Genomic DNA, 27538 nt, shown 5'->3' on the forward strand with positions numbered 1-27538 from the left:
AATGACATCATGCCATTTGCAGCAACATGGATGGAACTAGAGACTCTCATCCTGAGTGAAATGAGCCAGAAAGACAAAGACAAATACCAGATGATATCACTTATAACTGGAATCTAATATATAGCACAAATGAACATTTCCACAGAAAAGAAAATCATGGACTTGGAGAAGAGACTTGTGGCTGCCTGGGGGGAGAGGGAGGGAGTGGGAGGGGTTGGGAGCTTGGGGTTGTCAGACACAACTTAGAATAGATTTACAAGGAGATCCTGCTGAGTAGCATTGAGAACTATGTCTGGATACTCATATTGCAACAGAACAAAGGGTGGGAAAAAAATGTATACATGTAAGGATAACTTGATCCCCATGCTATACAGCAGGAAAAAAAAAAAGTTTGTGAAATGAACCCAACTAGTATCCATGAAGATGCAGGTTTGTTCCTTGGCCTTGCTCAGTGGGTTAAGGACTCGGCTTTGTGGTGAGCTGTGGTGTAGGTTGCAGATTCAACTCAGATCCTGGGTGGCTGTGGTGTAGGTCAGCAGCTGTAGCTCCGATTTGACCGCTAGCCTGGGAATTTCCATATATTGCAGATGTGGCTGGCCCTAAAAAGAAAAATAAAAAGGTTAAAAATTCAATTGTAGGATGCACAAATAGGAAACATGGATTAGTGGGTTTGTGTGGGTAGCATTTTTCTTCTCTATCAAGCAGAGTAACTGTCATTAAAGTTTTGGAGGGATTCCTATTTTTAGTAATCTATGAAAAATGATTTGGGTTTATTGACTGCTCTCTTTTAAAGATCTTGGAACAATAACATGAGAAAGATACACATTGCCATCACTAGACTTAATCAAAATATTCAAAAACTCTTGCAATTTTAGTACAAATAACTCAGAATCACAAGTCACAAGTGTTGGAAAGACATTTATGCTTGAGATGGTAATGGTTTAATAATTTAAATGCCATTCTGAAGCAAGCACAATGGCAAAAAATTAAAAAAAATCCCCAGGTATATTAGAATCAGTCTGCTGCTAAGGGATTCTGCAGGCCAACAAAGCCTGTGATTCTTTTTTGGATTCCTATTTTCAACACTGAATGGATTTGCATTCCAAAATTCAGAAGCAATTACATACACCTGTGCTATTAGAAATTGGAATTGCAAATATTAGTAAGGAAAATGTGGGCTCCATGGCAGGATTTGTTTTGCTGTTTCTCTTGCTGTTCCGCATGATCATGTAATGGAAAGATACGGAGGCCACCATCCTTTAGCTTTTAACTGGAAGCCATGCTTTTAAACTGTACATCATGCAATGTTTCAAAGTCATAAGGGGGTTGCAAAGAAGATCATGATTTTCTGGTAAGCTCTTCTCTGTCTCTTACCTTAGATCACAGTAAGCCACTAATCACTTTGTATTCTAGGTATGTGTTTTAATTCAAGAACTGCTTAAGGTTGGGATAATCAGGGTCTAAATAATTATTTCATGTAATACATTCTCCCTATTAACATACGTCAGTGTCCACCAAATTATCAGGCGTGTGTCTAACAAGGTGGCTGAGCAAGACTATTTAGAAATACACATTATCTACAGAAATCTGTAAGCAGAGAGATTTATCCATATACCTTAGTGTCTTCTCAGAAGACCTGAAATTCACTCCTGGGACAACTGCATACAGTGTTAAGCACAGGGGAACCTCCTTTTAAAAAGTCTTCTCGCGATTCTTTAAGAAGTCTTGTCGAAGGGCATTGCTCTTGGGAAAGACACTCTTGGTTGCTTAGGCAACCAACTATTCTTCTTGGTCTTTGCTAAGAGAAGGCTAATTTTGTTGAGGTATCATGCTGGGAGTAGCATCTTCAAGATAGAAGGCCCCTTCCCCAGATTTACAGGATGAAGTATTATTAAGGCAGTTTTGTTCATTCTGTTTTTGGTCATTAGTGGTTTAGAGTTGAACACAAGAGCCAGGACAGCCAGTACTTTACAAGGGAAACCTGCAGGAGATTACTGGGAAAAATATTTTCCCTGATAAAAGAGCTACCACTTACATGGAGAAAACAAAACAAAATAAAAAACCCTTGGAGTTCCTGTCATGGCTGGGTGGTTAACGAATCGGACTAGGAACCATGAAGTTGTGGGTTCGATCCCTGGCATCGCTCAGTGGGTTAAGGATCCGGCGTTGCCATGAGCTGTGGTGTAGGTTGCAGACACAGCTCGGAACTGGCATTGCTGTGGCTCCGATTAGACCCCTAGCCTGGGAACCTCCATATGCCACAGGGCGGCCCTAAAAAGACAAAAAAAAAAAAACCATTACCTTTTCTCCCCACCACCCCCTTCTGGATTGGATTGATACGTATGTGATATTTGGAGCTGCCACAGCCATCTTTCAATTAAGCAGAGAAGGCCAAGGGAAGCCAGAGTTCCTGGCTCAAACTGTAAACCAGCTCTGGAACTGCCTACCCCAAGACTTTATTTCATTTTAGACACTTAAATGCTTCAATTGTTTGCATCGATCCTGATGTTAGATTATGCAACAGTAACAAACAATAAAAATCTCAGGGATTTGAAATAACCGAGACTCATTTCCCACTCCTGCTAGAGATCTTTGTGTATCAGTAGAGCTTCTGCTTTCTGTAGCCACTCAAAGATCTGGGTGGATGGAGTAAGTTCAGCTCCCAAAGTGCTAGTTTTGGTTCCAAAGGAAGAGCTCTGAATGCTCTCATGTCTGAATCAGATGCTGTAGCACAAAAGTGACACCCCATGACTCTCTCCCTTAACCTCACCTCCCAGGACTAGTTACACAGTTGCATCCACAAAAGGGTGAAGAAGTGCAACTAAGCCAGGTCCCCCAAGGAGGGAAGATGAGAAATACCCATCCCTCTCTGGGGGTACTGGCATAGTTGTATATCCTCACCCATGAGCAGAAATACTTGTTAAGGAGTAGTTGTGGTGCGATGGGATCAGCAATATCTCTGCAGCTCCAGAACGCAGGTTCAGTCCCTGGCCTGCACAGTGGGTTAAAGGATCCAGGAAAAAATGAGGAAAAGAGGGAATAAGTTGCATAGTGGTCACCCTCCAGCATCTCTAAGCCCGGAAAAGTCACATAGCTCCAGGGAACACGCTTGAGAGATGGACGATAGCTAAGTCATATACATAAAATGAAATTAGTTTATTCTGTCAAGATCTCCTAGCTCTGAACACAGAATTGATTTCATGAATTCTTGCTGAGTTCTTGGATTTTTTTTAATACAATCTTTTTTTGTGTGTTAAATCGATCCCATCAACTATTTTCTTTTTGAGGCAAACTCTCAAATAGGATTTCTTATCTTTCCAGAGTCTCCAGTTGCTTCAACTTTTGACCCAAAAGTGTTGGCTTCAGTAGTCTCTGAAGCCAGCTGTGTTTCAGAATCAAGTCCGTTTTGCCTGCCCACACCCCACCTAAGCTGCTGTTCAGTTTTTGCGTTTTGTTAAACATACCATTATCTCATCATTCTTCTAATTTTATTCCTGGGTTAACTGCCTTCATTCTCTCTCTCTCTCTCTCTCTCTCTCTTTTTTTTTTTCCACCCATTTACATTCTTCCACTGCTGCATTCCTCTCGATGGCATTTTTTTGAGACTCAAGACTTCTTCATTTGTACAAACACCATGCTTCTCCATGGCTTTGATATTTCTTCTCTGAATTGCTGTGACGATTTCTAAGCAAGGAGATCAGAGAGGTCTGCTTCATGTTCTCATTCAGGTATTTCTTCTTTCCCAAGTAGATAAGCTTCTCCCTTTTAAGAACGTCGCGTGCGGTGAAGTTTCTCCGTCAACTACAGAACCCAGCCTGTCCCTCCCTTGGGTCTGTGTTTCACAGTAGCACACTTTAAAGCCATCTAATGCTGCTGTACTCCCCATTCATCTCACTCCTCTCACTGTTGAAAATACTCTTCTCCATCAACAGAGAATTCACTTTTCCGATTTTCTCAGAAACGTCGTTAGCCTTACACCAACCTTTTTATGAGACTAACTCATTTGCTACAATGTGGGCCATTCTGGGTGGGATTAAAGTGCCCTGTGATACTAACTGGGTCAGATGGGCTTGGTTGAGCTTCAGTTAATTTTAAAAATTTGATTTAACCAATTTGTAGTCAGACTGCTGTTTTTCTTTTTTTTTCTTTTTTTAACCAGTAAGATCTTTATTGACCTTCATTTTCTGAAAACCTGATTCAAAATGTACTTTCTTGAGAGGAATATTTTCACACTACAAGATAGCTCTTACTTTTCCACTGTGTGCTCTTTCAGTGCAAATTCATGGTTTTTATTATAGTTTCCTGAGCTATTTTTGATGCCCTGCTCTGGAAAGTCTTCTCCGTTTCTTTGAATTTTTTTTTTTTTTTTTGGTATGACTGTGAGCCTTTTGAGTATCGATGTCTATATGCTATAAGCATCTATTTTGTTGTAACTCCCCTACTGCCATTGCCATGTGTTCTAGAAGGTCATTTAGCATACAACAGACACTCATTAAATATTGGGCGATCAACTGCCAGTGTTGAAGGTTGCAAAACCATCTACCGTGTGTGAAGGGAATATATGATTTCATTTTTGCCATTGGCTACCAAGATGTTAATAACGCTGGTATCCTTTTAATGCCTCATGAATTGTTTCTCTCGTAGCGAAGGGTTGTGAATCATTGATTTGGTTGGAGCTGTTTGTCATGGTACCCTATATATCTCAGCCGTAGTATGTTTTGTTTATGCCAAGAATGTTTAAAAACTACATTGTAGAGGCTCACGTGGTGAAAAGCACTTTGACTGCAAACGTCACATCTGGTAAGTTGCTGGCTTGCAACTTCTGGGGTCTTTTTGAACGCGGTGAGCCTGAAGAGTCAGTAAACGGAAGAAATGAGGTGCATTTGTCATGCACCTGCGCAAAGAGGCCTGATAGCCCTTGACTTTGGAACATGCTCCCTCAAGTTTTAATATCTTTATAAAAATTGTACATCGGAAGTTCACAGGTGATAGAATAATCACTAAATCAAATTATCTTTAATTTCCCTTACCTCTTATGACACGTGGAATTAGAGATGCCAAGATTACAGAGATTTTTAAATCAGGAAACAGTGGTCCTCCTTTGAAACTCTTACTATATTTTTCTTTGGCTTTTTCTAGGAAGTGTCTATTGTTAGTTGTATCACCTGATCCATGTAGCTCCTCCAACAGGTATTTTCCCCTTTCTTCTACACCCTTATGGTCTAGCCCCTGGGCTGGATAAGGGTGATAGACAGAAACTAAAGCATCATCTCATTCTTCTAGGAATTCCTAGTAGTTAAGACGAGTGGCCAACACAAGTGACTATGATACGACAGAATGAATAACAATTGCTTCAGAGGCAAAGGTAAAAAAGAAATTCAGAGAAGTAATAGAAGAAAGAATAGAAGAACGGGAATGGCCCCATGATGAAGGCATCGTGAAGGATGCGCAGAACTCACACAAATGTGGAATGATGAGGCGAAGCCCACCACTGGGGACCCCACGGGGGCTACAATAAGCAGCAGATTGGAAAAGGGAAGAGTCCTTTTACATAGATTTCCTTCTTTGAATTACTGTCTCACTGCTCAAGCCAGGCTCTTGCTAGCGCCTGCAGAGAATGTTTGGATGACCTCCCAGTTGATTCCCACTCTTGGTCAGGCTGCTTCTCTGCTCAGAATATTTCAGGGGTCCCCAGTGAGGCTTAGCATTCAAGGCCATCAGCGACTGGGCTCTACTCATTTTTAGAGCCTTATTTCCATTCCCTTTATGAAATGCATACTTTCAATTTCCAGTTTTTATCATCATTCCCCCATCTTAACTTTCCCTAGGTCCTAGGTTTTAATCACCTTGATTTTCATTTTACCTTTAATTTTCATGCTTAAGACCAGCCGCATGTTCTAAAAGATGTATTGTACCCACCGCTCTGGAGAGGACCCTGATCTTTTTGGATTGGCAGGTAATATGTTTCTGGTCTCTCAAATCTATCCTCTATTAAGCTTTTGCATAATTTCTATTCAATACCATTTTTAGTTAAAACTAGAGGTCAGGTTGAGGCTTTCTTCTGAGTTGTTCCTCCGAAAAGCGTAAGTCTTTGTAAGAATTAACAAAATCGGCAAAAGTTATTATCATTTTCAGAATTATTTTCTTCTCTTTGAAACAATATTTTGCAGTCATATTTTTTCCCATAAACATTGCCTCTTGTAAGATTCTGCATAACAACATAATGTTGTACCTAAGTCGTCAAAGCAGGATTAAAGGTTTTATTTTTTACTTATTTTTTTTTTTAGGGTCACATCTGTGGCATAGGGAAGTTCGCAGGCTAGGGGTCAAATTGGAGGTATAGCTGCTATTCTACTCCATAGCCACAGCAACACCAGATCTGAGCTGCATCTGTGACCTACGCTACAGCTCACGGCAAAGCTGGATCCTTAACCCACTGAGTGAGGCCAGGAATCGAACCCCATCCTTGTGGATACTTGTTGGATTTGTTACCCCTGAGCCACAATGAGAACTCCAAAGGTTTTATTTACATTTCAGTTTCTAAACAATGAGCAAGGCGATAGTTTTAAAACATGATTTCTATCCAGAGACATAACAATTTCAGAGTCATTCCTTTGGTGAAAAAAACTCATTGGTAGATTTTGCAGTTACAACAGTTGTCACTCAGTGGAAACAATTTCCAGGAATTGCATTTCCTTTCAAAGATTGACACCTATTTCATTCGACTAAGTTTTAGGATAACTTTTAAAGTATTCTTTCCATTTTTGCCATGTAAGAAACTAAAGAAAAATCTCAGTTTAGAAAAAAAAGGTGTTCAAAAGTAAAATCAGAAGCTCAAGAAGAATTAAATTGAAGTGGATGAGAACTTGGTGGGAGGGTGAGGTTCATATAGTATAGATCCCTTCAGTTTTTGATCAAATATTAGTGTTTTGTGCATTAGTATATAGAAAATGAGAATTTTTATGAAGAGAGAAAAAAATTGCTAAAGGACTGTGAAGGAAATCAGGGGGAAAGTTCTTGAAGGTCAAGGTTACCAAGCAGAAAAAAAAATGCTTTAGCAAATTGTAAAGATTAATTAGGGTGCAGCAAAGTGCAAAGCCAGCGAGAGTGATGAGGGAATTAACAAAGGCACCTTAATTGTAGGCCTGACAAAGAGCAGAGAACACTGGTACTTATCAGTATTGAAAGCCTTCACTGCAGTACTTTAAAAGTACCCAGAATGGGGCTGAAATGAATTGATCAATTGTTCTAACACATTTGAAAACACGGCATAAGCGTCCACTGCGAAGCTGGGTGAAATGGACCACTGCTTCTTTCTCCCTTGTGACGGCGCCTGTAGCCTTGTGCTTTCACATCTCCCAGTCTACACTAGTTGCCTAAGCTCCATGAGGCGAAATTTTCCCGCCTGCCCGCATGAACTTCCCTTCTCCCCTTCCTCTTCCGCGCTAACTCAAGCTCTCCAGTCGCTTTTCCGCCCACTCCTTGATGGCCTTCTTCACTCCCTGAAGGTTTTCCCTTTCCGAGGTAAGGATGCTTTGCACTTTCAGAGAGTGAGGCTTTGGATAATTAATACTTCAATTAGAGTTAATCACTAAAAGACACGACGCACACCAGCCAGTCTGGGATGAACTTAATTTCGGAGACTTCGTGTAGGGCAGGCACGAAGCTTCATGACCCCTGAGTGTGGAAACATGGAAAAGGGAGACTGTTTGTACGGCATCCCCAAGTTCAGAAATCCTTGCTCCCCAGGAGGGTTCTCCACTGCATTCCTGCTGCACTGATGTTGCTTTAGACTGTTTTATAAATAAATCAAGACACAAGGAGGAGCTAACCAGTTTCTTATCTTAATTTGCCAGAGCAGTTGCATCAGTGTGGAAAAAAAAGTCCTCTGCCTGATGTTGTGTTTGATACTGAAATGCAAGAAATCATGTGGTTATGCTTGAGTAATTTATGAAATTATATTTAACAAGCTGTAAAGAAAAAAAAATAAGTCACGGAAAAAGGAAGAAATGGAAAAATGGCTGTCTTCAAATTTGGGAGACGATTTAAGGGGAAAAGTGGAAAGAGCCTATCTTAGTCCATCTGGGTTGCTATTAATATCATAGATTCAGTGGCTTACATAAACCACAGAAATTGGTCACAGTTCTAGAAGCAAGATCAGGGCTCCTGCGGATTCTGGGTGTGGTTCTTGGGGTACAAAAAGCTGTCTTTTCACTGTTCTCGAGGCAGAAAGAGCAGGGGGGCTTTCTGGGATCTCTCTCAGAAGGGCGCTAATCTCGTTCACGGAGGTTCAGCCCTCATGACCTAATTACCTCCACACAGCATCACACTGGAGTGAGGTGTCAGCATGCGAGTTTGAGGAGGATGCACGTGAGTGCCTCGTGTACAAGTTACTTATTAACTACAACACAGGGTCTTACAGTTCATGTTTTGGGAGGAGAGAGTATCTTGTAGGAGTTACTCTGGAGGAATTTGGATTTGGCTCAAGCTAAAAGCCAGGCTTAGATGTGAAACCACTGTTGCTACTTAGCAGTTGAATGACTTGGGTTACTAAATCTCCCTTCACTTCAATCCATAGACATTATCAAACCTGTTGACGTGAACTAATTATCGTTACCAAAACAGAACCTTTGAAAAACCTGCTAGATGGAGCATTTTGAAGAGCAAACTGCTTTAGCTTTCACACTCCCTTTAACATTGCTCAGGCACCAAAGAATCGACATTGAAACATCTCAACCCTTTCATTCTGCTCCTGCTAGCCCTGTAAAAATATGCTATATTAGCGGTTATAATGGAATGCCCCCCCCCAAAGAAGAAATGAACACAATGAGAAGGAGTGATGCTTTCCAGTTCAAATCCTTAATTTTGTAAAAGAAAAAAAAGTAGTACATATTACAAATATATATAGAAAAAGGAACATCTCTGTTGCTTCTTTATTAAGTAAAAATGATTTTGCTCTCCCTCATATGCTCTCTTTCTCTTTCCGTATTGGTGCAGGCAGAATTCTGAAATGGCTCCCCCAAGACGTCCCCTGTCTTTCTTAGCATACCTCACTTGCCCATCTGTAGAGGTCCCCTCTTTCTGACTGTGAGCAAGGCCTGTGATACAACAGGTCACTTGATATGGCAAGGGCGAAGGTGTTTCGCCAATTTATTTAAGGTCTCAGGTAATTGATTTTTGAATTAATGAAAAGGGAGATTGTCCTGGGTGAGCTTGACTTTATCAGCTGAAAGCCCTTCCTGAGCAGACAGAGAGGGGCCTCCATTCTCCTCGAAGAAGCAGACAGCCTATGAAAGGGGTGCCTCTAGGAACTGAGGGTCTCAGTACTACAACCGCAAGGAACCGAATTTCTGCCAAAATCTGAAGGAGCTTGGAAGAGAGTCCTGAGTCTCTCTTCTGGAGTCCATTGATGCCTAGATGGCATCCTTACAAGACAAGGAGGAGAGGACTCAGTTAAACTGTGGCTGGATCCTTGGCCCCTGCAAACTGTGCAATAATAAATGTGTATTGTTTTAAGCCACTAAGTTTGTTGTAAGCATTCATGCAGCAGTAGGAAACTTAGATATCTCTTTGCAAACCATTTTTTGGTATATACTTATAATAGTCTTTTATTATGATTCCAAAATTAATAAGTAATTATTTAGTATATTATTAAATATTTAGTAATATATATGAGGATGTCCATCTCTGCACCACCACCACCTGCCCCTCCCCCCCGTGTTCTTTAGACTAATCTGGAAGAGTAAGACAAATAGCTCTAACATGAGGACAGAATTAGCAAGTGTCATAGCATAAGGTCTATGGAAAGTACAGGGAGAGGGAGACTCTGAGCAAGGAAACAGGAAAAAGAGTGCAAATATTATGGTTTGTGGACTCAGCAACACTGGAGAGTTAAAGTGAAGGAGTCATTTGAAAGTGTCAGAAAGAATTTGTAATGCTGAAGCTCTCAGTGGACTGTCACCAACTTTGCTGACCTAGGTTCATAAGTCACTTCTATTGTAATACATATACACACACACACATGCATATATATGAGAGATTAATGATGACAACAGGGGGACGGATAGGTGGTAACATTCAAAAGTAGCTGGGAGGGGTTGGCTTTGCCTAGGATTTGTCTTTGCCCTTTCATCTCACTGTCCTTACTATCTCAACACTTCTCCAACTCCCCTTCAACCTGCCAAGTGCATGGGCTAGAATTCTGTCTGTCCTGTCGTGGGAGACAACAGCTGACACTCACTGCTTTCACTTTCTCGCTTCTTAACTCATCTCACACCCTGCAGGCTGGCTTCTGCTGTCAGTTCTCTAAGGAAACATGGAGACTTTCCAAGGTCAACAAAGAGCTCTAAATCCACTGGCCTCTTTGCAGACATAAGCTTCCACAATCTCTTTGCAGTATGTGCCATGCCCATATGTTTATATCTCTAATTATTTCTTCTGCTGCTCAAAAAAGAAAAAAAAAACCAAAAAACAAAAAACTGAAACATCGGACCCACACTCTGTTCCTTAAAAATCCCATAAAAACAACTTAGAATAGATTTACAAGGAGATCCTGCTGAATAGCATTGAGAACTATGTCTAGATACTCATGTTGCAACAGAAGAAAGGCTGGGGAAAAATGTAATTGTAATGTATACATGTAAGGATAACCTGACCCCCTTGCTGTACAGTGGGGAAAAAAAAATAAATAATTAAAAAAAAATCCCATAAAGGCTATGGTTTACAGAATAAAGTATGGCCTGCTTAGCAGGGCATTAGATGTTCTCAGAAATGGGGCCACATGCGTTCTCTTCTGTCCATATCATTCAATACATCCTACAAACCAGTCATGCCAACCCATGTGTTAACCGTCAAACCCTGTGAGGGCACGGGCATCGCGTGGTGTTGGGATGGGATGGCTTGCTGTCGGTGCTTTGGTGATGCGAACCCTCCTCTGTTCTGAGGGATAATTCAAAAGCCCCTCTTTCTTCGTTAACTCCTCCGCCGTGACTCCTGTCCTACGTCTCCTCCCTTTGTGCTTTGCTTGCTTGTACCTTTCTTTAATACCTGTTCTAGGGTACCCTGTACGCAAGCATGTTTTGCTTAATGTCTTTGAGATTCTCTACTCCTTGATAAAATTAAAGTCATAAATGCATAGCTGACAAGGTTGTTAGGAGGAATAATTGGTCAAATAATGATTCAATACGTAGGCGAGGCCCTATACTAAGCACTCCGAGATCCTGGGAGCAGCAATGATAAGGACGCTATCTGGTCCTTCGCCCTCACGCTGCTGAAAACATGGTAAGGGCAGACTGTGTGCCTTGGTCATGTTCATTTTCCCAAACTTCAAACTGGCCACTGATTCTTGGGAAATTTTTATTTAGTTTCTATAACATTCTGCACAATTCTGCTTTACCCACTCCTCTCTGACAGCTCATTTGTCCCTCTGGCAATTTCACGACTCATCCATGACTTCTATATTTTAAGAATTTATCAGAGTTCCCATTGTGGCACAGTGGTTAACGAATCCGACTAGGAACCATGTGGTTGCAGGTTCGATCCCTGGCCTTGCTCAGTGGGTTAAGGATCCGGCATTGCCGTGATCTGTGGTGTAGGTTGCAGATGCAGCTTGGATACCGTGTTGTTGTGGCTGTGGTGGAGGCCGGTGGCTACAGCTCCGATTTGACCCCTAGCCTGGGAACCTCCATATGCCGAGAGAACGGCCCTAAAAAGACAAAAAGCCAAAAAAGAAAAGAAAAAGAATTTATCGTTGACTCCCACCAGCCCCATCTCACGCATTCTTACTTATGACAACTATCTAGTCTCACCCTACATTTATAGTTTAGGTCAACTCCCTAAACCTCAGTTTGCAATGCTGAATAAACACTCTCTTGCTTTCCCCATCCCCTTCAAGGTATAACTTTGGAATGACGACCCAGGTTCTAAGGCATTTTTCTTTTACTCTTTGATTTTCCGAGACACCGTCAGATCCAGTTGCAGTGCCTGTCAACTGTAAGTTCACAGAGTCTGTCCCATCCATGCTTTCCTCTTCGCACCAATTCATGCTTTCACTATCTCTAGTGTTCTTTCAGTTGCCTCTCCCCAGGCTCTGCCCTTGTAATCGCTGCTGCTGCTATAGATTGATGTTCCTCAGACAAAGCTCTAATTGTGTTACTTCCATGTTTAAGTAGCTTGAATGGTTCCTGGCTCCTCTTGAACGATTTAATAAAGTCTAAACCCTTGAGCCTGATATTGATGGCCCTCTCTAACCTAATTCCAAATTATATTTCCAGGCTCCTCTTTGACGGCTCCTCTATACATTTCTACTGTCTTTTATTGTTATTGTCTCTATGCATATTTTCTCTCTATCAGGTTATAAGACTAAAAACTTTATTTTTGTATTCTACCACCAAGCAATTCATCCATGCCATAAATGTCTATTGACTGCCTATTCTTTGTAAGGCATATAGCATATAGTCTAGAATATGAAAATATGGGTCAAAGTCTGAGGCTATCTGCTAAGAACTTAGAATCTAGAAAGGAAGATAAGATAGGAGCATAATCCTACATGGTAGAAGATATATACACTGAAACGGTAATATAGTTATTTAGCAGGAGCATTATGGAAGAGCTAGCATTTGAAATGATCTCTAATCTTTTAGGACAGGGCAGCTTGGATATGCAGAGATGGGGGTCATGGCCTTTCTGATGTAGGAACACCATGGACTGAAATACAAAGGCAGGAAACGGAGGCACAGTTCTTGGGAACAGTGAATAGTTCAGTTCAAAGCAATCAAAATGATTTTGGAAAAATAGGTTGGGGCTAGACTACAGAGGGTCTTGGATGACAAATAAAGGAGTTCGAAAATGAGCTAAGAAGGAAAGTACTAAAGGTTTCTGAGCAAGGGACATGCATTCAGAACTGTGCTCCAGGAAGAATCATCTGGAAGATTTATGTACATTGGATTGGCCATCAGTGAAAAAGGATTATGGGAAAATCTTAGGAGGCTCTAATAATTATAATGCAGATGGAGGGCCCAAAAAGATCAGTGACATGGGGGTGGAGAGAAGACGGATTGAGGCAATAGGACTTGTTATCTAGTTGGACCATATGGACAAAAAAATGGGCAGAATCAAAGGTGATGCTAGGGCTTTGAGCTTCAGGTAGAGGTTATATGTTCTATTGTAGGAAAAAAAAAGTTTAGTTGGGATATCCTAAATTTAAACTGCAAATGGAAAATACAGATGAATGGATCTTAAAGAGGCTTTAAATGGAATTCCTTGTAGTTTTAACTTGCATTTCCCTAATGACTAAAAATGTTGAATGTGAATGACCATGTAATTGATTCTTACATGAATTTATAGGTCATGTATATCTTCTTTCACTATCTGTTGAAATCTTTTGCTCATTTTTTTGTATTGGTTTGAAAGAGCTATTTTAAAAATAAATTCCAGAAACAACATCTTTGTCAAATATGCATATTGCAGATACTCTCTCCCAGTCCATGACTTGCCTTTCTATTTTCTTAATGGTACATTTCAAAAAGCAGAAGTCTTTACTTTTGAAGAAGTTTGATTTAGCAACCTTTTTCTTTTATAGTTAACACTTTTGATGTTCTTTTAAACAGATCATTGTTGGATAGGGGAAATGGGGAGTTGCTGGCCAAAGGGTACAAACTTCCAGCTACAGCTAAGTTCTGAGGATCTAATGTACAGCATGGGTGATGATAGCTAGTGATACTCTGTTAAATACTTGAAAGTTGCTAAGAGTAGATCTTGAACGTTCTCAGCTCAAAAAAGAAATGGTAATTATGCGATGGGATTGAAGTACTAGCTAATGCCATGGTGGTAATTATTTTGTATCAAATCAATACATTGTACAGTTTAAACAGTCAATACACTATATATACACACATATACAATGTTATATTATCAATTATATTTCCATAAAGCTGGGGGAAAAAAAAGAATGTTGCCTGCATCAAAGTCATTGAATGATCTGTTATGTTTTCTTCCGGAAGTTTTACAATTTTAATTTTTATGTTTAGATCCACAGTCTATTTTGAGTTACCAGGGAAATGCATACTGAAATTGCCATGATATACTCTATTCCTGTACTACAATGGCTAAAATTAAAAAGGCCAGTTCCAGGCAGTGACAAGGGCACAGAGCAACTAGAACTTTCATATCTCACTGGTGGATGTAAATACTACAATCACCTTAGGAAAACTCAAGACAATTTTTTTAATATAAAGAAAAACAAATATTATACTGCTACTCTTCAGTTCCACACCTAGGTATTCCCCAAGAGAAAACATAACCCAAATCAACTCAAAGACTTGCACGGTTCTAAACTGAAAACAACCTACATTTTCATAAACAGCAAATTGTGATTATCTGCACAATGGAATACTGAGTAATAAAAAGGAGTGGATTACTGATGTATAAAAGAAAATGGATGACTCTCAAAAGCATTAGAAGGAGTGAAAGAAGTCAGATGCACAAGACTACACAGTGCATACTTGGATTTTTATGAAATGCACGAACAGTAAAAGCTAATTTATGGTGATAGAAAGCAGCTCAGTTATTACCTAGAGCCGGGACAGGAATCGCTGGAAAGGGACTCAAGGCCTTTTTTGGAGGAGTGATTACATTTCATATACTTGTGAAAATGCACAGAGCTGTACATTTGCAATGGGTGCATCTTACGGTATTTATACCTTAATAAAGTTAACAAAAGGAGAGAGCTCAGTAAGACATCAAGGCTGGAGATCGAGTTTTGAATACAATTTACCTAAAGATGACATTGGAAGTCTTGAAATTAGGAAGAAATCAGAGGTAGATGAATGTCAAAGGTGGATCTTTGGAGAGTACCTACCTGTTAGCGATTGGAAGAGGCAGAAGGAAAAGGAAAGAACACCCCAAAAGACAGAGGGTTAAAGTGTCAGAAACCAAGGGAGAAGAGGGGACCAGTACGGGTAAGACACGTGGCGCTGGGTGCCTGCATGAATAGGTCCCCTATCCTTGGCTGAGCGAGTGGCCGAGTCAGGATGTCCAGACAGAAACCAAAGCTGCATCAGGCTCCAGGGGGGATGACAACAGCAGCACTGACGTTGGGAGACTATCTGTTTTCTGGTCCCTGAAGCCCTGGTGACATCACATGGTGCTCAACTTTTAGAAAGATGATTAAACTTGACCTCTTGTGGAAGTGCCTGGGCTTTCACCTCAGTAGCATTGGTGCTGGAGCTGAAGGCTACAGAACGCCAAATAGCAAAACAGATTCTCTACTGCTGAGGGCCTGGAAGGCAGCCAGGTAACTCCCCTGAGAGCCACATTAGCAGGTCTGGAAAAGAAAGGTGGACGGATGACAGCAGCTGTGGAAAGGTGAGGTGACAAGGAACAGTTCCAATTAGTGTGGGCAGAAGAGAGCTGGCAAGCCTATTTTATTTTATTTTATTTTTTTTGTCTTTTTTCTAGGGCCGCACCCATGGCATATGGAGGTTCCCAGGCTAAGGGTCTAATCAGAGCTGGAGCCACCAGCCTATGCCACAGCCACAGCAACTCGGATCCGAGCCGCTTCTTCGACCTACACCACAGCTCACGGCAACACCGGATCCTTAACCCACTGAGCAAGGCCAGGGATCGAACCTGCAACCTCATGGTTCCTAGTTGGATTTGTTTCCTCCGCGCCACGATGGGAACTCCTGGCAAGGCCATTTTAAAGGACCACTTCGAATGATAACCACAGTTGTGGCATTACTGGCAAGAACAGCCCCCCAAAGAGCAAGGTGCTGTGCTTTGTTTGGCTGATAAGTAAAACAGGGAAACTCATACAAGTTTCCTATCAACAGCTACCAACTGTGGAAAAGCTCACAAAAGTACCCCTGCGGGAAAAGCTGCTATAACACAGCACTTGCTGGTACCTTTGAACTCTCGGTGACACACCGGACACCGGGCTGTGTTGTTGAGCAATCGTTAAAGAAATGAGCATTGCAACACGATGCATTATTTTTGAAACTAAAAGAGAAACTAACATGGAGCCCCAGGTCTCCTCTTGAAATAAAATACTGGTGGGGAGAACGGCTTACTCTGAGGACCACTTTGGAGGCTATTTGTATCTCAATGCTGAATCAGACAGGGCTGCCACCAGGCCAAAAAGAATCAAACAACTCCCATCATTTTAATACAACACAGGCAAGGAAGGAAAAAAAAAAAACCCAAAAAACAGAAGATGGCAAAATTAAAGGTTGAGCAAAGGGAGAGAAAAATGAAAGGAGAGAAAGGGGAACCGAGAAGGGCTGAGCAGATGAGGGCAGAGCAGAATGGCTCTGAAGGGGGAGCCATCTCTAGTTCAGCGTCATGTTGAATTTCATCTGTATTATTATCGTTACCCCCGTCCAGTAATACCCTTTTGGAAGCCCTTTTAAAAAGTAGATATAATTGACATTATGTTAGTTTCAGGTACGCAGCATAATGATTCAGTACTTGCATATGCTGTGAAATGACCACCCCAATGAGCCTAGATAACATCCGTCACTCCGCACAGTTAGACTTCTTTTTCTTGTGATGAGACCTTTTAAAATCTCCCCTCTCAGCAAGTTTCGGATGTACAGGACCGTATCAGCAGCTGTAGAAACCACGCTGCGCTGACGTCCCCGTGACTGGCTGATTTTATAACTGTGCGTCTGCGCCTTCGGACCCACTTCTTCCACTTTCCCCGTGCCACCCATTGCCTCTGGCCACCGCCCATCTGTTCTTGGCATCTTTGACTGGACGCTCTTGTCTTGTTAATAGAAATACCCAGGAGCTTTTGAGCTAAAGGGGAGGAAGAATTCTGCCTCTCGTAAGTCAAGTTTTGTGCTGACGCTCTAGCTATAAAGATGAAAAGACAGTGTTTTGATCTCTGGTAGATCGGTTGGTATTAAGAGGGAACATACACACAGCCAAGTAAAAGCTAAAGTGAAAATTATAAATATAATGTCAGTCACACTTATTACGGAGGGGAATTACTGATGAGGGGTAGATTACGAGGTTGGTAGCATGAGGATGGGAAGACCTTTAAAAAAAAAAAAAAAAAAGCAGAGTGTTCTGAAACATGATGGAAAGTAAGCCAGGCAAGCCGTGGCCAGCAAGGAACGTCAGGCGGAGGGGAGAATTTCTATAAAGACGTGGAAACACAGGGACACTGTGGCTGGTGAACTCCGTAGCTTTATGAGAGTCCCTGTCCTGCTGAAACAGACTGACGGTGAAGAGTTGCAGATGAGGCTGGAAGGTATGTAAAAGTCCTGCCGTATCTAACAAAGCTGTCAGTGTCTTGCTAAGATCCCTTAATTTTGAGGACTTTCAGGTAGAAAAATTCTGAGGCTGTAAAGCTAAGGCCCAGAAACAGGATAAAATGATATGCTTTGGTTTCATTTCTAGCACATCGGAGGTGCCATCTGAATATGCATTAAGAAGATGAGTTTTGAATAAGACACATATTATATTCCAGTGTTTTAAGCATTTTCTGTATATTAATACCTGACAGCTCACACCTTCCTGGAGGGAAGTGCGATGAAGGCCTTCATGCTACAGAGAGAGGAAATGATTCGCCCAAGGTCGTATGCTAGTGTGAGCAGAGTTGGGACTTCGAACCCAGGCAGACCCGCTCCAGAGCTCACTCACCCTCCAGCCCTGTATCACAGCAAACCGCGCTCCCCGAGCCCAGGGTAGTAACTAATATTGGGCCAGAGCCTCGGAGTGACCCAAACAGAATCTCGGTCAAAGTCGTATAATTCAGGGCTACTGAAGAGCAGGAAAGAGTTTCGGGGGTGATAGCTACATAACAACAGTGTTTCTGATTGACCACTAAAGTTTACCAATTTTGGAGAATCTGATAAAAATCCTTATGAAAAGAATATTGTTGGGATAAAATTTTACTTTCCGAGGCACTGAACTCTATCAATTAAGGTTTATTACCCTGAGATCCTGGCTCTTTTCTAAGTTTGTGCGGATAGGTATACACTCCTTTCATTAAACAGTGTACTTGTTGGTCAAATGTATTTCTACTCTTTGTAGCTTACTCTTGTCTTTTTTTAAAAAGAACTTGTATGTATGCAAAGCGCTTGAAAGAGGAAAAGGGAGAGGGTGGAAGTGATTTTGAGATTCTGCCAGGACAGAAGTTTCAATGAAATACCGCTCGGCGAGGAAACTCTTAGGTGGGCTGGTGTCTTAATCTTTATTCAGTGTTAGCTAAATTCGCTTAAAAGGCAGCCTGGGGAGGCATGTGGAATCACAAGACAACCAAGTTCAAAACCCTGCATTATAGTATCTCAAAAATGAAAAAACAAAGAAAAATAAAGCCGAGTGCTAAAAATACAATGGTCCATCACATAACTTCACTCTGGTTTCCACTTCTAAATTCTTGACCTAATTGAATGGAAACTGGCACAAACCTGACAGGTCAGCAGTGTGATAAAAGATCTGCATAGTCACGAGGGTGAGAAGAACGAGCGGTCTCTCAGCTTCTTTCCTTCTGGTGTTTTCTTGACGTATTTGCATTCATAGCCAGACTTCCCCCAGTAAAAATGTAGCCTGTATTTGACATGTACTGCTATGTGCTGAGGATAGACGTTCAAAACTATTTTAAAATACACATGTATGGAGTTCCCACTGTGGCGCAGTGGAAACAAATCTGACTAGGAGCCCTGAGGCTGTGGGTTCGATCCCTGGCCTCACTCAGTGGGTCAAGGATCCGGTGTGGCTGTGGTGTAGGCTGGTGGTTACAGCTCAGATTAGACCCCTAGCCTGGGAATCTCCATGTGTCGTGGGTGCAGACCTAAAAAAACGAAAAAAAAAAAAAAGTATATTTGTACAGTACTTTAGTAGGGTGATTCCTGAGCTAATTTTTTTTTTTGTCTTTTTGCCTTTTCTAGGGCTGCTCCTGTGGCATATGGAGGTTCCAAGGCTAGGGGTTGAATCAGAGCTGTAGCCACAGGCCTAAGCCAGAGCCACAGCAACGCGGGATCCAAGCTGTGCCTGCAACCTACACCACAGGTCATGGCAACGCCGGATCCTTAACCCACTGAGCGAGGCCAGTGATCGAACCTGCAACCTCATGGTTCCTAGTCGGATTCGTTAACCACTGAGCCACGACAGGAACTCCTGATCTATTTTTTTTTTTTAATTTTCCCACTGTACAGCAAGGGGATCAAGTTATCCTTACATGTATACATTACAATTACCTTTTTTTCCCCACCCTTTGTTCTGTTGCAACATGAGTATCTAGACAAAGTTCTCAATGCTATTCAGCAGGATCTCCTTGTAAATCTATTCTAAGTTGTGTCTGATAAGCCCAAGCTCCCGATCCCTCCCACTCCCTCCCCATCCTATCAGGCAGCCACAAGTCTCTTCTCCAAGTCCATGATTTTCTTTTCTGAGGAGATGTTCATTTGTGCTGGATATTAGATTCCAGTTATAAGTGATATCATATGGTATTTATCTTTGTCTTTCTGGCTCATTTCACTCAGTATGAGATTCTCTAGTTCCATCCATGTTGCTGCAAATGGCATGATGTCATTCTTTTTTATGGCTGAGTAGTATTCCATTGTGTATATAGACTACATCTTCTGAATCCAATCATCTGTCGATGGACATTTGGGTTGTTTCCATGTCGTGGCTATTGTGAATAGTGCTGCAATGAACATGCGGGTGCATGTGTCTCTTTCAAGTAGAGTTTTCTGATCTATTTTTAATATATGTCCAAAATATGGTTCATTCCCCTTATTTTTCTTAGGTGTGTTTACTTAATATATTTGAAATGCTAAAGGAATATAGCTAAATGAGGTCTAGAAACTTCACTGAGATCTCAACTCACTTGGTGGCTTAGCGTGTTTGCTGTTTCTCTGTTCATCTATGCTTGGGAATTTTATAAAATCTCTCAACACTAGTTCTTTTTAAAGGCATGAATTTCTTGGGGGGATGTTCTGCATAATAGGCTTCCAAGAGGGAAACAAAACTCAAGGACACATGTGAACAACATGGCTGAAACACCGCATCAGCAGCATATAATTTTGTTAAGTTTCTGCATTTAATAAAGGATGTTGATAAAGTCAGATTAGACACTTGTTCTTTAAAATCAGTGTTAGAACAAGTATTTTATAATAATCCTTTTACTCAGAGTATAAATGATAGATCATATAATATACCTACATCTAAAATCAATAAAATGTGCTACCTATAATATAAAGAAGAAATAAGAAAATTACCTACAGTGAAGTAATTTACATTTCATTATAAAAATCTTCAGACAAAACTATACTAGAAGATACAATAATCAAACGCTTGCAGCTGCTAAAAGGGATGTTTGGATTTGAAGAAATAGGACAGAAGGTTTACAAAAAGGAGCAAATGCAAGATCGGAGATAGGCAAACATTAGGATAAAAGTTAGAATATTCAGTTTCTATCAGAGCCATGCAAAATGTGCTATTTTAATGTCAGATCCTTCTAGGTTCAGATCATTATAAACAGAGTTTCTTTCTAAGTGCATATCTCAGAAAGACTTTGAAATTTGTGCAGAATGTGGAATGGTGTTTCATTGCATGAAACTGTCTCACATGTTGCAAGTTGTGCAGGATCCTGGGCCTCGGCCTCTAAATGCCAGGAGGGGCCCCTCCGGCCTGTTTCCAGCACACTAAAAATGGCTCAGTGAGTACTCACAATATCCTGTAGGGGGCAGTGCCAACTCTGTGACGAACCATTAACTGACTTGCTGCCATTGGATTCAGTTTTTCATGGTAACTATTAACACACACGGTATTCACCTTGTATTTAGACACATACACATGTCTTATATTTTGGTTCGGAATCAAACTTTAAAAAGGATTACAAATAAACTAAACTCAACCACTACACTGTGCTGTGATGAACTGCAACCCTTATCTTGGTGTCCTTGTCCCAGACGGATTCCCTCAGCGTTACATTGATGAGGTCACTCAATACCACATAGCACTTGTTCTGAAAATAAGAGTCATCAGCACTGTCCCTTGTTTTTAATAGCCATTTCCACTGAGTTGAAGTTAGCAATGAACAAGTTCAGTTACTATTTTAATAATTATGAAATAATAATTATAATTATATCAGTAACTATTAAATAATGATTATAGTTTTCTGAAGGGTTCGGAGAACTGAGTCAGCAGACGAGAGCCGGAGAGTTCGTTTACACAATGAAACAGAATCTACCTCTTAATACTTAGGTAGTGATGGGTTATTCACATGACCATCTATCAGAGTGAGTCCCAAAAAAGAAGTGAAGAAAAACAGAGTCTTTGAAGCCAATGAGAAACTCTGAATTAGTATTACACTGGAATTCCAAGTATACAGTCATTTCAAACAAATAACAAAAGGCAGACATCAAATACCAACCAATCTCTGTGAGCAGGCACAGGGAGCCCTAACAGTTTCAAGTCGCTCGAGACAGGGAGCAGCGGAAGTGATTCGCAGCCTTCATGATAGTCTATTAAGACATAATCTCAAAAGTGCAGACAACGTCCTAACATACCCTGCACCTGCAACGTGTATCATATGGTATCTGACGAGGCTTCGGCTTTCTTGCCTGTAAAATGGGGAGGATAATTATTTTCAGCGGTGATTTTACGGGGCAGAACGGAGGTTAACGCCACGGAATGCACAGCACGTGCTTCCGTGCGAAAGGCTCGGTGAACACTGGTGATCACTATAATAACAACTGTTTTTCGCATGCTGTGGGTCGCTGCATGTTCCTGAGGGTTCTCTTCCCATGTTTCTTGAAATTGTCTTCTTGAATTAACATTGTGTCTTTTGTCTTTTTGCCATCTCTTGGGCCCCGCCTATGGCATATGGAGGTTCCCAGGCTAGGGGTTGAATCGGAGCCATAGCCGCCGGCCTACACCACAGCCACAGCAACTTGGGATCCAAGCCGCGTCTGCAGCCTACACCACAGCTCATGGCAACGCCAGATCCTTAACCCACTGAGCAAGGCCTGGGATCGAACCCGCAACCCCATGGTTCCTAGTCGGACTCGTTAACCACTGCGCCACGACAGGAACTCCTAACATTGTGTTCTTGATACTAACAGATGGCAGGGACATTGTGTTCATCCTGCAGCCACATGAGGAAAACAGTTGCTGGACTGCATGTTTCCTCACTGATGTATATTAGCTTATGTGGCATTTAACTAATTATACCACTCCTGAGTGTTGAGTTGCATTGTTTACTGCTGTGAGGGATAACACTGATATAGCAGTATCAGCTGATAACGTCGATACCACTTGTTCAGTCCACTGCTCCCCAACTGTATTCCATACAGCCAGGTGTCTTTGTAGCTGCTGATGCAAGCGTCTTGTTGGGGTGAAGGGAGGGAGGTGGGTGAGGAAGATAGCTTTAACTCATCAAGGCAGCTCTGACTTGCTTTATTTAGGTCGCTATAGAATATTTTATTTGAACAAAGTGATCCTCCGTTAAAAAGATGTGAACACTGTTGCTTTCTAGATGGGAGTTTCTCCAAGCATGGCCCAAGAACCACAGTGTTTAGCATAATGTTGATATTTATAATAGGGTAGTACTTAGGCTCTTGTTTTTACCATGGTGTCAGATACTTTCAAAGTATGGGGGGGCATGACCGTGCCTAAGAAATTGTCCCTGCCTCTGAGAAATTTACCTTTTGGTGACAAAGGCAGTCAAAATAAAATAAGATGACTGAAAGGAAGATTTTAATGAAGAACTTTGAAAGGTTGGAAGACAATTCAAATAATTCTGCATTGAAAAATGGGGGGACCTTCTCATTCAAATGGTAACACCTGAATTTGTCCTCGAGTGATTGAAAGAAAAAAAAAAAAGATTGTGTCAGGGTTAATGGGGAAAGGTAGTCCAGGAAGGAAAAAAAAAGCATGAGAAAGATTACTGGAGTGGGAAAGCGGTAACTGGTTTTGAGATCTTTTTTAGGAGGCGATGTAACAGGACTTGAATGAATGCAGGAATGGAGTTGGAAGTGCAGCAGGTCGGGGAGACGAGGAAATAGTGAGATTTCTTGTCTGAAGGGCCAGGTGAAGGAGATGGCCCAGGGAGAGTATGTCCAATAGGAATGAGACAGGATTAAAAATGGAACCCTGTAAACAAGCTTCTGCTGCTTAAGGGAAGGAAAGACAATGAAAAGGAGGACCTGCCCATAGAAGAGAGTAAGGAGGGACAGAAGGAAGAGGAGGGAGCGAGAGCAGACTCCTGGAAATGGAGCGTTTGCAGACGATGGCTGCTAATCATGACGATGATGCAGAATCATCCGACCCAGTGAAGGCTGACAAGAACCCTCACCGCCGCGTGTCGAGAAGTACCTGGTGACCGTCTTACCAGTGCGTGATGGACGGAAATCAGAGTGGAAGAAGCCGAGTTGTTAATGGGACTTGAAGAAATAGATGTCAAGACCTGTGTTAGGTTTCCCAGTCAGTTCGGAGTAGATAGGAAGGAGGGGAGAGAATGGTGGGTGACCAGGGAGGTAAGGGAAGGAGAAAAGTTTAGGCATTTCTCAAACACCTACTATGCATAAAATTTTGCCAGGTACTTGCAGACAGGTAAACCTTGAATATACCTGTAGGCTTAAAAGAATGAAAGCGTAAGAAAATGAAATCACAGGAGGTAAAAAGGGAAATTAGAGGTGCTGGGAAGAGGAAACATCAAGAAGGAATTTATCTTTCTGTTTTCAACAGGCATCCTTGGAATGGGTTTAAAGAATGCGATGCTTGAATATTTGACTGTAGAGTTTCTCAATTTGGGTGTCTCTCTGACCTGAATAGAGGACTTTTCTAAAATAGAAATAGACTTGCAAAAAATGGCAGCTTGCGTTTAATAATAGCTAACACCTATAGAATGCTTACTCTGTGCTAAGCACTCTATATGCATTGATACCTTCACCCAACAACCCTAGGATGGAGATATTTTTTATAGCAGAAGAAACAGATGCACAGAAAGATTAACATTCCCAAGGTCACAGAGCTTGGAGGTGGCAGAGCTAAGATTTGAACTCACACAGTTTGGGACCAGTGCTTGTGTTTTTAATTCCTGTGTTAAACTGTCTATCCAACAGTATTTCTGCTTGAGTTATGTAGCTTCCCTTAGCCCACTTGCTCTTGTTCTAGACTAAGAGTCAAGTTCTGGCTATTTAGTTTTCTGCTGTGCTTAAGGAAGGGTGCACTTGACTTCAAGAAGCTCATGAATATCAAAACCTTAATCGCAGCTATTTGGATGACACGAGTTCATGCTTTACAAACCAACCATGGCCCTATAGTCAGAGTAAAATCAAAGTTGCAAAATAAAGAAACATTCTGAAAAACCTTGTCTGCTTCATTTAGATAAGAGTGTGCCGAATGAATTGGAAGATGAAAATGCCCAGCATTTACCATTTCCTTTTCCATTTTTAAAAATTTTAAGCCCCGCTGTGCCTGGACGATATCATCAGGCAATTTGGTTTGAATACGTTCCGTGCTGGACTGTGCAGATTACCCAGCTAATGACATGCACACTCCTTGCCACTGTGACACCTCTCTTCTCCCAAGTGGGGATTTCAAGTGACAGACTAAAGCTGTTTGCTATCAATTTTGCAAAACAACACATCTGCCAGAGAGCCAAGATTTAGTTCAGAGACGGAAATCAATTGATATTCGAATTTGTTACCTGTCGTTGGCGTCACACTGTATTATGCCAAGTCAAAAGTGATAACCTTCATATAACAGGTGCTCCTAAAGGCATGTGATTTAGGGATATGCTGTATTTCGCTTCCGCGTTGCTCCCTGTGTATAAATCCTGTTAGAAATTTCAATTACACGGGCAGTAAAAATTGTGATGGATTAAAATGAGAGTGTAAAATACGCAGTTACATATTGATCATAAAACTGCGTGGTTGTATTTATGGTTCAGTTTTTCTAACACTTAGTTACCAAGCCATTTAAAAAGCTGAGGTATTTCATTTGTTTCTTCCCATGAAAGCAAGGAGAGAGCTAGAAACATCGTATTTCTAGAGGTGTCCCCTAGATCGCTTGACATTCCATTCTTTTAGGTTGCTGGTCAAAGGCAGATCTCCATGGAGCGATACTGAGTGCATGGTCTGATTTCCAATGACCAAGACAGAGGCGCAGAAATGGGGCAGTGGCTTGGGATGAAGGGATGAAACGAGACTAGCCACAGAAGGGAAAAGAAAGGAGGGTGAGTTGCACGGATTTTTTTTCCAGCTGATGGTTTTCCCGTTGATGAGCAGGAGGAAGCTACAAAGTGACAGCTGGCTCTACGTGGGAACGGCTAAAAGATGGCACTATCACTGTAAATGGGGAAACAACTTGCTTTTTCAACAGGGATGACACAGTCAAGCACTGAAATGATGCTTATCTTGCTGTTAGAAATTTAAGAATTTTATATCCCTTAATTTTTCAGCACAGCATCTTAAGGCCTCACAAATATCTGAAAGGAGTGGTTCAGGATATCGGTTAAATCAACACTGATGCATTCATTCCCTCAGCAAATAGATGGGGAGCAGAAACCAAGGATCACCAGGGATAAAACTATGCATACAATAGATCCAGTTTCTTGCCCTCATAGAGCTTCCATTATTTTGGAGAGAGCCAGAGCGATTAGAAAGCAGATAATAAAATATATAGCTTTTCAGATGGTGCTAAGTAATACAGTGAGAAATAAAGCGAGGGACAGGACAGCAAATGCTGGCAAAGATGGGATGGGATGAATGGGTTACAATTTTAAACAGCATGGCTGGGGAAGCCTGACGAAGATGACGACTCTGGGCAAGATCTAACAGAGAGAGGACAGAAGACGGAGGGACACGTAGGGACATGAAGCCCACTATTATCAACGTGGCCATTGCTTCTCATATTATTTGCTCTTCCAGAGAAGGAAACGGTGTTGGAGACGAGGCAGGATGTGCTTTTGGTTTGGTGCTGTTCATCGCTGTCTCTGCTTCCCTCTGACACGTTGCTTTTAAAGCAAACATTCTGAGAAAATATTCAAGCAAGAGTTTGCCCTCATGAGAGATGCATTTGGTTTTTGCTCTGTTAGTTATGACATCCAAGCCGTATCAGAAGGTACCTGAAACAGCCCAACCGCTCAGCAGCAAGGCAAGGAAGAGAAGCCTGTGCTTCCCAGCCTAGGGCTCGCTCTGGTGAACCATCTCCATCCTCCCAAGGTTATGAATCTTCATGCTGAGAAGGGTAATTACTGACAACTATGCTAAGAGCGTCTCTCAGATGTACCTGAATTTGTTAAAAGTGGACAGACAGATCAACACGTTGTTAATGGCTTGCAGTTTTCACTGAGATTCGCAAGGGCCTTGTAGAGTATCTTACACATTTTGTAAATTTCTCCTCTGGATTATTGCAACAGCCTGATTTCTGTCTTTGTCCCTCTAAGCACATTTTGCCATAATAGCAGGAGATTTTGAAGAAAAGTCTAAGTCAGGTCATGAGATACCTCTGCTCAAACATGTTCCAAAGTTCTGTTTTATTTCACTCACAGAAAAGTAAAATCCAGGTTCCTTAAAAAAAATCCTCAAGGCCCCGTACGATAGGCCCTCAGTCTCATCCTCTGCCACTCTTCACCTTGTTTTATTCTCCTGAAGGCACAAGGAGTTCCTTGCTCTTCCAGGCAGATTCTTGCCGAAGGGCCTTTGTATTTTACCAGTTTGGGGACTTTCTTCCCCACTTCCTCCAGGTTTCCTCACAAAGGAAATCAACTAAATCATCCTAAAAAATAAAGTCCTTTTACCCTCTACCCACGTCCCTATCCCACTTACTCTCCTTTTGTTTTCTTTACATGACTTAGCACTTCACGATGCACTTTGCACATATGCTTCCTTATTGATTGATTACTTCTTTTTCCCCCTCTAGAATGCAAGTTTTGTGAGGGCCTACTTTCCCAGCACCTAGAGAGATGGCAAGTGCATAGTAAATGCTGAAATCTGAAGAAAAAAAAGATCAACCTGTAGTTTCAGATTTAAAGTAAATGTCACTGATTGGACTTGGTGCTGTGACCACGCACATAAACTTAGGTCCAGACTATTGATTTTTTTTTTCCTGATGACAGCAAAGAACATGTTAAAAAATTGTGCAAAAGATTTTTGAAATACTAACAAATGAATCAAAGAACACCAAGTTTTTTTTTAAAAAATGGGAAGGTACACATTAGCTATTGCTTAGGAACAACCTTTACAATGGAATAATTTCACAAATATACATTAAAATACAGCATAACCCATAAACAGGAATATTCTCTGGAAAAAGAGACACTGAAGAAGATAAAAAAAGAGCCCACATACATTAAAGACAAGGTACAGTATTTTAGTAAACTGGATTTTCATTCATTAAGCATATTTAAATACTTTAAAAAAAAGAATATTCCCTCTTCAAGAATATTCCATTTTACTTTTGAAATCCTACCATTCCAACAATAAAAAATCACATGTACTTTTAGAGAATGCGAGGAGGAGGGCTGCTTTTGTTTTCCAACGGGTAGGCTGATTTTCAACCATTTACTTTTACTCGAGTAGTA

The 27538-nt window shown here is 41.3% G+C and overlaps 1 protein-coding gene across 1 annotated transcript in view; it reads right to left on the bottom strand.

Annotated features, from left to right (window-relative positions):
• The window catches only part of SYT1 (synaptotagmin 1), a 523537-nt gene that overhangs the window by 168736 nt on the left and 327263 nt on the right, over positions 1-27538 (bottom strand). The window lies entirely within an intron of this gene.

Source organism: Phacochoerus africanus, chromosome 7 (assembly GCF_016906955.1).
Source record: "Phacochoerus africanus isolate WHEZ1 chromosome 7, ROS_Pafr_v1, whole genome shotgun sequence".
NCBI classification, from domain to species: domain Eukaryota; kingdom Metazoa; phylum Chordata; class Mammalia; order Artiodactyla; family Suidae; genus Phacochoerus; species Phacochoerus africanus.